The following is a 10861-nucleotide window of genomic DNA, read 5'->3' as shown; positions in this document are numbered from 1 at the left end:
GATATGTGGATGCACGCAACCTAAATCGCAGCTAAATTCGGCGATTTACTTAGTTTATATGATGTTTTTATCAATTGGTAGAAAAAAAGAAGTGCTCACACCATTATTAGACTCTTGAGGAACCATATAAACTAAAATGGTTCATGGCAATAAATTTTGTCACTATATATTTGTGTTGTGTGACAGCTATGAAGATTTTATTTTCATATCTTGTCTCAACTAGTTTGTGTGTTGGTACTCATGAATAGTTTCAACAGATATCCAGGCAAATAAAAAATATAGTGTACACATTATTGATGAAATTTGAGGATGCATGGGAAATAAATAGACATCTTGTTAGATTAATACATGACTTAATATTTGTGTAGATTTTCTTGTTTAAGACAATCGGTAATAATGTTCTAGTAATGGGACAATTGCTATACCACTATCTATCCTTTTTGTTAATGAATTTACCAAATAAAATGTTTAGTGTTGCCAACTTATGTTATAGCAGATATATCCATGAATTGTAGAAAGATTGCAAATCTTTTTTGCATTATTTTATAATTAATTATTGAGCATGCATCAAATAAACTGTTCCAAATATGATGGGAGGGAATTTGATCACTAAAAAAAAGCATAGATGTTAGTGTTAATTTCGGGGACGAAATTCTTATAAGGTGGGAAGGATGTAATAACCCATATTTTTGGGTTATTGACTTAAATTAAGATAAGTAATTAAATTTGTATTATCTGCTAAGTTATGCTAAATTCTTGATTCAAAGAATTAAGATAGAGCTGTAAATTTTTGCATGCATTAAATATTAGAAAATTACACACTATGTAAGAGTAGGTGTATGTGCGCATAGACTTGCATTCATGCACTCACGTTGTGATATAGGCATGGGAAGTACTACTACCTAGTTGGCCATATAAGCTAGAAAATTACAAGAGAGTTAACGTGGCATTTGAACAGATGAAATTAGACCAGGTACAAATGATACACCGGTACATATTTCCTAGTACTAGAGCTCCAAGTCAAATAGGTGCATGTATGTAATCATGAGGAAGAGGCAACGTGGCTTGGTTCTAGAGGATATGCATGCATGTGTCAGGTGTTTTGAAAACTCTAGTGAATCAACTACATGTACAGGAGAGGAATGGCAGCAAACGTGGGTAGATGCATGCATCGGCTGCATCGCTAGAAACCCAAGTTTCCTACGTGGGCTGCAACGTGGCCAAGTACTAGAGGAACGTAGAAATAGAAAATAGAAGTCAGCTTTTACGTGTCCTATACGTGGCCATTTCTTAGTGCTTAAGTGAGAGCCAGGCCAAGATATTTTAGACTTGCACGGGCGCTTGCCTCCTATAAATAGCTGTGGGCCACGCTGCTCAAAGCACAGCTCTGAGAGAAAGACATAAACACTGGAGGAGAGAGCCTGAGAGAAAGAAAGACACCAGAAAGATAAAGAAGAGAGATGAAGAATTCATGCATGCATCCACATTTGAAGAAGAATAGAGCGTTTAGGTGCTGCTGGAGGGAAGAGCCGAGCCATACATCAGAAGAAATATGAGTATATGTGTGTTCGTCAGATTTTATATAAAGATGATGGAGTTTCATCTTCTTGCAAAATATTATTCTAAAGGAGAAATCATATTACCTGAGGCAAGTAGCTGCTTTCCCTAACTCCCCGATCTCGCTTGTTGTCTTCTTTGATTATCGGTTAATATTGTTGCACCTTGATCCTTATTGATCCTCTCTTGATCCTTGAGAGAGGGATGTGTTGTCCTCGTATTCCATTTGTTGATGGAATCAGAGTATTTTGGAGGAACTCGTGAGAAGTCATACGCGTATAGTCTTTGACTGATATTACAGTGATTCTACCGTTGATTCAAACACATATCCTATTTTGTATTGGTGTCACGACGGTAAACATATTGTACCGGTCACAGTTCAGGTATGGGACTGTCTGAGTTCTCCGCTAAGGACGGACCTTGTTCAGGAACGTGTCGGTGATGGATCCGTAGGAGCGATCGACATCAGTAGGTACAGGTGTTCGGGTCTTAGTGGGTACAAGAGCTCTGCTCTTCTGGAACCTGTGTGGTTCTAGTCGAGACTGTCGACGTCGGAGTACCCCTCTTAAGAGCGTAAAAGTGTGAACTTTCACCCCTGTGACTCCCGGGTTGGGAAGCTTGCGGTCATGTGTGATGCCAATAATTTCCTTGTTCATTTCGTCTGTTGATCTACACCATCATACCATTGCTCCTTATTGAATAGTGAAGTATTTGCTTGCTGAGTATGATTTATCGTACTCACCCTTGTCTCCTCTGTTTCTTAGATGCAGTCGGTGTAACTTAAGTATGCCCAGAAGATGTCATCCAAGAATAGGCTGGACCAGTGGGTGGAAAACCACTAGAGATTTTAATGTATTTTGTCTATTTGTATATGTAAAGAAATTTCTGTAGTCAATATATATGAGCTTTTGTGATCCACTGATGGTTAATGCTTAATTAATCACGCCTTGCGTGACTATAGTCCTCCTGGTCTATAGGCGCGTGGCGGCTGTCTCGCCTAGGCCCGGTCTCGGGGCGTGACAGTTAAAGTGGCAGATGTACTAACCCATATCTTTGGGTTATTAATTCAAATTAAGTTGGGTATTAAATTTCTGTTATCTGTTTAACATAAAATAATTGGGCAAATAAGTTATACTAGATTCCTGTTTTAAAGAATTAAAATAGAGCTGTAATTTTTGCATGCATAAAATATTAGATGGATATAATTACACACTAAGTAAATATGTATATGTGCACGTAGACTAGCATCCATGCACTACGTTATGGCATTAGTATGCAAATTAATACAAATTTGTGGCTAGTACAGGATAGCTAGTAATGAGAAGATGGCCAAATACTAGAAGATGTGCATGCATGTAATGATGAGAATGCACACGTATGTACTATCCTTACAAGCTAAGTAAAATCCTCTGCATGAGGCCAACGTGGCCTGGTACTAGATGAAGCTAGGTTGTGCTGGCAGCATCCTTCGATATTTAGGACAAAGAAATTGCTACGTGGAGGTTTTGTATAGTGGTCAGGTTTGTTTGGCTTTTGCACAAGCAAAAGGGGCAGCAGTTCGAAGGGTCAAGGGGCAAGGGTCAAAGGCCATTGCGGCTTAGATCTTTTACCAGGTTCTCCACGTAGACCAAGGCATGCATGCCACGTAATAGGTAGAGTCTAGATGATCGTGTGCTTCAAGAATAGCTCGGCTGAGTTCACTCTGGGCTCACCATCTATAAATAGCTGCTGCTACTCGTTTTGCACATCCTCATCACCAAGAGTGAGAGCATGAGAGAAATAGAGCGAAGAGAAGATACTAGGAGAGAGCATGAGAGAAATAGAGCATACCAGCGGAGAGAGCGAAGAGAAGAGAGATGAAGAATACAAGTATGCATGCGTCCATGTTTGAAGATATATAGATCGTGTAAATGCTGATGGAGGGAAGAACGAAGCCATACGTCAGAAGAATATTAGTATATGCGCGTTTGTCAGATTTTATACAAAGATGATGGAGTTTCATCTTCTTGCAGAATATTATTCTAAACGAGAAATCATATTATCTGAGGCAAGTAGCTGCTTTGCTAAACTCCCTGATCTCTCCTTATTGTTGTCTTGCTTGATTATCTGGTAATATCATTGCACCTTGATCTTTGTTGATCCTCTATTGATCCTTGAAAGAGGTATGTGTTTTTCTCATAATCCATTTGTTGATGGAATCAGAGTATTGTGGAGGAACTCATGAAAAGCCATGAGTGTATTGTCTTTGACCGATACTTCAGTGGTCCTAATGTTGATTCAAACACACATCCATCTATATTGGTGTCACGACGGCAAACGTATTGTACCGGTCACAGTTTAGGTATGGGACTGTCTGGGCTCTCCGTTAAGGTCGGATCTTGTTCGGGAACGTGTCGGTGATGGATCCGTAGGAGCGACCGACATAAGTAGGTACAGGTGTCCGGGACTTAGTGGGTAAAAGAGCTCTGCTCTTCTGGAACCTGTGTGGTTCTAGTCGAGGCTGTCGACGTCGGAGTACCCCTCTTAAGAGCGTAAAAGTGTGAAATTTCACCTCTGTGACTCCCGGATTGGGAAGCTTGCGGTCATGTGTGACGCCAATAGATTCCTTGTTGTTTTTACTAAATCTGGTATTTTGTTCTTTTGTCCATTTACATCAAAATATGATTCCAATGGTTGTTACATTGTTATCCTCTGAATTCAGTTCGTCTGTTGATCTACACCATCATACCATTGCTCCTTATTGAATAGTGAAGTATTTGCTTGCTGAGTATGATTTATCGTACTCACCCTTGTCTCCTCTATTTCTTAGATGCAGTCGGTGTAACTTAAGTATGCCCAGAAGATGTCATCCAAGAATAGGCTGGACCAGTGGGTGGGAAACGACTAGAGATTTTAATGTATTTTGTCTATTTGTATATGTAAAGAAATTTATGTAGTCAATATATATGAGCTTTTGTGATCCACTGATGGTTAATGCTTAATTAATCACGCCTTGCGTGACTATAGTCCTCCTGGTCTATAGGCGCGCGGCGGCTGTCTCGCCTAGGCCCGGTCTCGGGGCGTGACAGTTAAAGTGGCAGATGTAATAACCCATATTTTTGGGTTATTAATTTAAATTAAGTTGGGTATTAAATTTCTGTTATCTGTTTAACATAAAATAATTGGGCAAATAAGTTATGCTAGATTCCTGTTTTAAAGAATTAAAATAGAGCTGTAATTTTTGCATGCATAAAATATTAGATGGATATAATTACACACTAAGTAAATATGTATATGTGCACGTAGACTAGCATCCATGCACTCACGTTATGGCATTAGTATGCAAATTAATACAAATTAGTGGCTAGTACAGGATAGCTAGTAATGAGAAGATGGCCAAATACTAGAAGATGTGCATGCATGTAATGATGAAAATGCACACGTATGTACTATCCTTACAAGCTAAGTAAAATCCTCTGCATGAGAGGGCCAACGTGGCCTGGTACTAGATGAAGCTAGGTTGTGCTGGCAGCATCCTTAGATATTTAGGACAAAGAAATTGCTACGTGGAGCTTTTGTATAGTGGTCAGGTTTGTTTGGCTTTTGCACAAGCAAAAGGGGCAGCAGTTCGAAGGGTCAAGGGGCAAGGGTCAAAGGCCATTGCGGCTTAGATCTTTTACCAGGTTCTCCACGTAGACCAAGGCATGCATGCCACGTAATAGGTAGAGTCTAGATGATTGTGTGCTTCAAGAACAGCTCGGCTGAGTTCACTCTGGGCTCACCATCTATAAATAGCTACTGCTACTCGTTTTGCACATCCTCATCACCAAGAGTGAGAGCATGAGAGAAATAGAGCGAAGAGAAGATACTAGGAGAGAGCATGAGAGAAATAGAGCATACCAGCGGAGAGAGCGAAGAGAAGAGAGATGAAGAATACAAGTATGCATGCGTCCATGTTTGAAGATATATAGATCGTGTAGATGCTGATGGAGGGAAGAACAAAGCCATACGTCAGAAGAATATTAGTATATGCGCGGTCGTCAGATTTTATACAAAGATGATGGAGTTTCATCTTCTTGCAGAGTATTATTCTAAAGGAGAAATCATATTATCTGAGGCAAGTAGCTGCTTTGCTAAACTCCCTGATCTCTCCTTATTGTTGTCTTGCTTGATTATCTGGTAATATCATTGCACCTTGATCTTTGTTGATCCTCTATTGATCCTTGAAAGAGGGATGTGTTTTCCTCATAATCCATTTGTTGATGGAATCAGAGTATTTTGGAGGAACTCATGAAAAGCCATGAGTGTATTGTCTTTGACCGATACTTCAGTGGTCCTAATGTTGATTCAAACACACATCCATCTATATTGGTGTCACGACTGCAAACGTATTGTACCGGTCACAGTTTAGGTATGGGACTGTCTGGGCTCTCCGTTAAGGTCGGATCTTGTTCGGGAACGTGTCGGTGATGGATCCGTAGGAGCGACCGACATAAGTAGGTACAGGTGTCCGGGACTTAGTGGGTAAAAGAGCTCTGCTCTTCTGGAACCTGTGTGGTTCTAGTCGAGGCTGTCGACGTCGGAGTACCCCTCTTAAGAGCGTAAAAGTGTGAAATTTCACCCTGTGACTCCCGGGTTGGGAAGCTTGCGGTCATGTGTGACGCCAATAGATTCCTTGTTGTTTTTACTAAATCTGGTATTTTGTTCTTTTGTCCATTTACATCAAAATATGATTCCAATGGTTGTTACATTGTTATCCTCTGAATTCAGTTCGTCTGTTGATCTACACCATCATACCATTGCTCCTTATTGAATAGTGAAGTATTTGCTTGCTGAGTATGATTTATCGTACTCACCCTTGTCTTCTCTATTTCTTAGATGCAGTCGGTGTAACTTAAGTATGCCCAGAAGATGTCATCCAAGAATAGGCTCGACCAGTGGGTGGGAAACGACTAGAGATTTTAATGTATTTTGTCTATTTGTATATGTAAAGAAATTTCTGTCGTCAATATATATGAGCTTTTGTGATCCACTGATGGTTAATGCTTAATTAATCACGCCTTAACTGTCACGCCCCGAGACCGGGCCTAGGCGAGACAGCCGCCGCGCGCCTATAGACAAGGAGGACTATAGTCACGCAAGGCATGATAAAGAAGGCATAAACCAGAAGTGGATCACAAAAGCTAATATATTTACTATACAAATTCCTTGACATCTACAAATAGTTGAGTAAAGACATCATATTCTCTAGTCGCTTCCCACCCGCTGGTCAAGCCTAGTCTTGGATGAAGACATCTTCTGAACATACTTAAGTTGAACATACTTAAGTTACCTCGTTCGCATCTAAAAAAACGGAGGAAGCAAGTCACGCCCCGAGACCGGGCCTAGGCGAGACAGCCGCCGCGCGCCTATAGACCAGAGGCCTATAGTCACACAAGGCATGATAAAGCAGGCATAAACCAGAAGTGGATCACAAAAGCTAATATATTTACTATACAAATTCCTTGACATCTACAAATAGTTGAGTAAAGACGTCATATTCTCTAGTCGCTTCCCACCCGCTGGTCAAGCCTAGTCTTGGATGAAGACATCTTCTGAACATACTTAAGTTACCTCGTTCGCATCTAAAAAAACAGAGGAAGCAAGGGTGAGTACGACAAATCATACTCAGCAAGCAGATACTTCACTATTCAACAAGGAGCGATGGTATGATGGTGTAGATCAACAGACGAAATGAACAAGGAAATTATTGGCATCACACATGACCGCAAGCTTCCCAACCCGGGAGTCACAGGGGTGAAATTTCACACTTTTACGCTCTTAAGAGGCGTACTCCGACGTCGACAGTCTCGACTAGAACCACACAGGTTCCAGAAGAGCAGAGCTCTTGTACCCACTAAGACCCGAACACCTGGACCTACTGATGTCGATCGCTCCTACGGATCCATCACCGACACGTTCCCGAACAAGGTCCGTCCTTAGCGGAGAACTCAGACAGTCCCATACCTGAACTGTGACCGGTACAATATGTTTGCCGTCATGACACCAATACAAAATAGGATATGTGTTTGAATCAACGGTAGAATCACTGTAATATCAGTCAAAGACAATACGTGTATGACTTCTCACGAGTTCCTCCAAAATACTATGATTCCATCAACAAATGGAATACGAGGACAACACATCCCTCTCTTAAGGATCAAGAGAGGATCAATAAGGATCAAGGTGCAACAATATTAACCGATAATCAAAGAAGACAACAATAAAGCGAGATCGGGGAGTTAGGCAAAGCAGCTACTTGCCTCAGATAATATGATTTCTCCTTTAGAATAATATTTTGCAAGAAGATGAAACTCCATCATCTTTGTATAAAATGTGCCGAACACACATATACTCACATTTCTTCTGATGTATGGCTCGGCTCTTCCCTCCAGCAGCACCTAAACGCTCTATTCTTCTTCAAATGTGGATGCATGCATGAATTCTTCATCTCTCTTCTTTATCTTTCTGGTGTATTTCTTTCTCTCAGGCTCTCTCCTCCAGTGTCTATGTCTTTCTCTCAGAGCTGTGCTTTGAGCAGCGTGACCCACTCCTATTTATAGGAGGCGAGCGCCCGTGCAAGTCTAAAATATCTTGGCCTGACTCTCACTTAAGCACTAAGAAATGGCCACGTATAGGACACGTAAAAGCTGACTTCTATTTTCTATTTCTATGTTCCTCTAGTACTTGGCCATGTTGCAGCCCATGTAGGAAACTTGGGTTTCTAGAGATACAGCCGATGCATGCATCTACCCACGTTTGCTTCCATTCCTCTTCTATACGTGTAGTTGATTCACTAGAGTTTTCAAAACACCTGACACATGCATGCATATCCTCTAGAACCAAGCCACGTTGCCTCTTCCTCATGATTACATACATGCACCTATTTGACTTGGAGCTCTAGTACTAGAAAATATCTACCGGTGTATCATTTGTACCTGGTCTAATTTCATCTATTCAAATGCAACGTTAACTCTCTTGTAATTGTCTAGCTTATATGGCCAACTAGCTAGTAGTATTTCCCATGCCTATATCACAACGTGAGCATGAATGCAAGTCTATGCGCACATGCACCTACTCTTACTTAGTGTGTAATTTTCTAATATTTAATGCATGTAAAAAAATTTACAGCTCTATCTTAATTCTTTGAATCAAGAATTTAGCATAACTTAGTAGATAATACAAATTTAATTACTTATCTTAATTTAAATCAATAACCCAAAAATATGGGTTATTACATCCTTCCCACCTTATAAGAATTTCGTCCCCGAAATTCAACACTAACATCTATGCTTTTTTTTAGTGATCAAATTCCCTCCCATCATATTTGGAACAGTTTATTTGATGCATGCTCAATAATTAATTAAAAATAATGCATAAAAGGATTTGCAATCTTTCTACAATTCATGGATATATCTGCTATAACATAAGTTGGCAACACTAAACATTTTATTTGGTAAATTCATTAACAAAAAGGATAGATAGTGGTATAGCAATTGTCCCATTACTAGAACAATATCACCGGTTGTCTTAAACAAGAAAATCTACACAAATATTAAGTCATGTATTAATCTAACAAGATGTCTATTTATTTCCCATTCATCCTCAAATTTCACCAATAATATGTACGCTATATTATTTATTTGCATGGATATCTGTTGAAACTATTCATGAGTATATTTGTGACTAATTAATGCAAAAAATTAAACGGGTATTCCCGCATAGAACAAGGAGAGATCAGGGAGCTCTGATATCAACCTAAAAAGCCAATTCGAGGTTGCTGAGTTATACTTATCCAGCTCCATTTCCTACCCTACCATGCCTATAAATAGAGGAGCAAGAGCACGCTGTAGTATTCATCCCAACATACAAACCAGTTCACTAACTAGCATTGCATGGAGTAGAATCACACTGATCGGCAAGAGTCCTCAGAGGAAGCGGCGAGTCAGGCAAGCATGCATTCCATCTAGCGTTTCTAGTTGTCCTATTCCTTGTTTGTCTCGCTGTTCATGCCATGCTCTATAGCTAGTAGTACTCCTGAAGCTCTATAGTGTGCACTGTTCATTTGATTCCTATACATCTCTTGAAGCTAGCATGCATACCATAGTACTACCTTTTGGTTTATGATCACGGTGGAGAAATCCTTGGTACATGCATGTGAGCACATGGATTAATGGCTCATGCATGGATGGTTGGTTCTGTGAAAAGCCTAGTGATATTTACTTTGGTCTTGCATGTACTTCCTCTTGCTAATCCTTGTCTAGTAAATTTTATAAAATCTGGTATCACGACGGCAAACGTATTGTACCGGTCACAGTTCAGGTATGGGACTGTCTGAGTTCTCCGCTAAGGACGGACCTTGTTCAGGAACGTGTCGGTGATGGATCCGTAGGAGCGATCGACACTAGTAAGTCGAGTGGGCGGTTCTTGGGGAAATAGAGAGCTCTGCTCTACTAGCGCCTGTGTGGTTCTAGTCGAGGCTGTCGACGTCGGAGTACCACTCTTAAGAGCGTAAAAGTGTGAAATTTCACCCCTGTGACTCCCGGGTTGGGAAGCTTGCGGTCATGTGTGATGCCAATAGATTCCTTGTTGTTTTTACTAAATCTGGTATTTTGTTCTTTTGTCCATTTACATCAAAATATGATTCCAATGGTTGTTATATTGTTATCCTCTGAATTCAGTTCGTCTGTTGATCTACACCATCATACCATTGCTCCTTATTGAATAGTGAAGTATTTGCTTGCTGAGTATGATTTATCGTACTCACCCTTGTCTCCTCTATTTCTTAGATGCAGTCGGTGTAACTTAAGTATGCCCAGAAGATGTCATCCAAGAATAGGCTCGACGAGTGGGTGGGAAACGACTAGAGATTTTAATGTATTTTGTCTATTTGTACATGTAAAGAAATTTCTGTAGTCAATATATATGAGCTTTTGTGATCCACTGATGGTTAATGCTTAATTAATCACGCCTTAACTGTCACGCCCCGAGACCGGGCCTAGGCGAGACAGCCGCCGCGCTCCTATAGACCAGGAGGACTATAGTCACGCAAGGCATGATAAAGCAGGCATAAACCAGAAGTGGATCACAAAAGCTAATATATTTACTATACAAATTCCTTGACATCTACAAATAGTTGAGTAAAGACATCATATTCTCTAGTCGCTTCCCACCCGCTGGTCAAGCCTAGTCTTGGATGAAGACATCTTCTGAACATACTTAAGTTGAACATACTTAAGTTACCTCGTTCGCATCTAAAAAAACAGAGGAAGCAAGGGTGAGTACG

General features: G+C 40.4%; 1 long non-coding RNA gene across 2 annotated transcripts in view; it reads right to left on the bottom strand.

Moving 5' to 3' along the window:
- Positions 1–6504: 6504 nt before the first annotated feature.
- LOC123137855 (uncharacterized) overlaps positions 6505–10861 on the bottom strand; it is an 8779-nt gene continuing 4422 nt past the window's right edge. The window contains exons 2-3 of one of the 2 annotated variants that reach the window (XR_006468550.1): positions 7150–10818; positions 6505–6868 (exon numbers count right to left, since the gene is read on the bottom strand). This is a non-coding gene — a long non-coding RNA (uncharacterized lncRNA). Of the gene's footprint in view, positions 6869–7002; positions 10819–10861 lie in introns of those variants that run through there. The other variant, XR_006468549.1, reaches the window with a different exon arrangement.

Source organism: Triticum aestivum, chromosome 6B (assembly GCF_018294505.1).
Source record: "Triticum aestivum cultivar Chinese Spring chromosome 6B, IWGSC CS RefSeq v2.1, whole genome shotgun sequence".
Classification (NCBI taxonomy): domain Eukaryota; kingdom Viridiplantae; phylum Streptophyta; class Magnoliopsida; order Poales; family Poaceae; genus Triticum; species Triticum aestivum.
This window is presented reverse-complemented; position numbering and strand designations above follow the sequence as displayed.